The sequence below is a fragment of the Penaeus monodon genome, chromosome 21 (genome assembly GCF_015228065.2).
Source record: "Penaeus monodon isolate SGIC_2016 chromosome 21, NSTDA_Pmon_1, whole genome shotgun sequence".
Lineage (NCBI taxonomy): Eukaryota > Metazoa > Arthropoda > Malacostraca > Decapoda > Penaeidae > Penaeus > Penaeus monodon.
The window spans coordinates 38,018,984-38,021,050 of record NC_051406.1 but is presented as its reverse complement, the minus strand read 5'-3'; the positions used below and the strand labels follow the sequence as shown (position 1 = coordinate 38,021,050).

At 32.9% G+C, this 2,067-nt stretch overlaps 1 protein-coding gene across 1 annotated transcript in view; it reads right to left on the bottom strand.

The window, feature by feature from the left end:
* The window catches only part of LOC119586461 (transmembrane protein 164-like), a gene marked incomplete in the record, with an annotated part of 20,214 nt that extends 18,740 nt beyond the window's left edge, over positions 1 to 1,474 (bottom strand). Inside the window, 1 exon segment of the mRNA XM_037935193.1 lies at positions 1,384 to 1,474.
* Between the last annotated feature and the right edge of the window lie 593 nt (positions 1,475 to 2,067).

Below are 2,067 nucleotides of genomic sequence, written 5' to 3'. Positions count from 1 at the left end.
CTTGTTATTAATGTTGAACAGAGTATCTGAAAACTTCAGCTTCACATATCACCAACCGAGTATCAGATACAAAACTAATAAATATATATATAATCTAATGGAAGTTATTAATTCCAATTAGGACAAAATCACTATCAAATCAATTCTACATCATGCAACCTGAGAGCTGTGAGGATCCACAAAAAGATCACAGGTACCGTCTCCTATAGAATCACATGAATGGTCCTAAAAAATACACAACCACCATCACTTATCGAAGTCCAATATTGGCCTATGCATGAAATGTAATGGCTATGGTCTTACTTTTTTATCATATTCTGGACAGTCACTTGGACTACAAAATTCACAAAATTATCATACACTAAATGAATTTTCCATAAAATACAAAATAAATTGGACTTTTAACTGGATGCCTTCAACACAAATCACAAGATTTAATTGGAATTAGTCAAAAGATTGCTAATATATTCAGAGAGAAAAAAATCTTCTTTTGAAAGCCACTATGGGTCTCTTGTCAACATCTACCTATATATTCTTTCACTTCTATGAATATATTATGCTATCTTGATATAATTCTACAGATGAATAGTGGGCATATAATCTGCACTTATTTGTTATTCCATGTGGCATTGATTACCAGCTTCTAAGAGCCATGTCAAAAACTACAGAAGAGTGGACTCATTCGGAATAAGTACAAAAATAAGTAAAACATTTTGGATGCCTTAACACTACAATATTACTTATATATAATCATGTAGTGGAAGACATACATCCTATTACCTCATCTACAATAGTATCAAAATAATATTAAATAAAGAAGGAAGTTATAAAAGTATGATGCCCTGTTATATATAAATGCATGTAAATTGATAATTTAATGACAAAGAAAGCAACTGTAGTTTCCATTAACACCTTACATTTCCCTATGAAATCAAGTCTTCCCTTCCTTTAAGTTTCCAAAAATCTTCCAGAAGTTCATCAGATATAATAGAGTTACCGAAAATATATCCAGCAAACAAGTCAAAGAGACTCCAATAGTTATTGTTTATATACGCTAAATAAAATACATACAACACAAAGGGTTTCCCTTTCGACTGTACACCCTGTAGCTATGAGTGTGAACTTCGCAGAAGGGCATTTGTTCTAAATGCGTACTGCATCACCCTCACTATCTTCCTTCTCCCTCTCCTTGCTATGGTTACGTGACTTGCTCTAAGGCTCAATTTGGACAGAGGCATGCTGACAATGTCAAGTTTTTTTCCCCCTACTAAACATATTCACACACACGTCTGTGTAAATCTCAGCAGATCCCACTTCCGTGAGAATCTCATAATAACCTTCAAATCGAAAACCAACGGGACTAAAAAACAGTGAATCACTTACAGTACTTGGGTGCCGAGTGAGCGCTGGCGGAGGGGTACTTGTCTGACAAGAGCTCTCTGTTTACTACGGATTACACTAGCTAGAGGAGAGATTCCGGTGCTAGACGATTTAGATTTTTGAGGGAGACATTTTTTTCGTCCAGCTTGGGCTTTTTATTAAAAATTACAATGCAAAAATTAAATTAAATAGTTTATATGGTTTTCTGGCATTTTATTGTACGTTCAATTGATACAAATACCGATTTTCTTGAGCAAAATAAATCTATTTATCTACAAGATTGTCAAGATTATACACATTTTAACTCCGTGTTACAAAACGGTGAATGTAATACTTCTTCTTTTTAAAACGTTTGAATTATTTATCAAAATTACACCATACGACATAATAATAAGATTCTAATAATGTTATAATCTATTTCATATTCATTGCTAAGTTATTATCAAAGCGCTAACCGAACTTTGGAAATTAACCCACAATCTGCAAATATAGTCTTAACATCACGGGTCATTGGCTATAACGAAGAATACGCAATTGTTCTACGTTTCATTAAATGTTTTTAGAGCAGGAAGATTATTGTTTCTTAAGAGATTTGAAGTTTTTACTCTAAAATATTATACTCAAACAGGGTAAATACGCATTGCATTATCAATTACAACACATTTCAATCGACTTCCTATTTCTCAA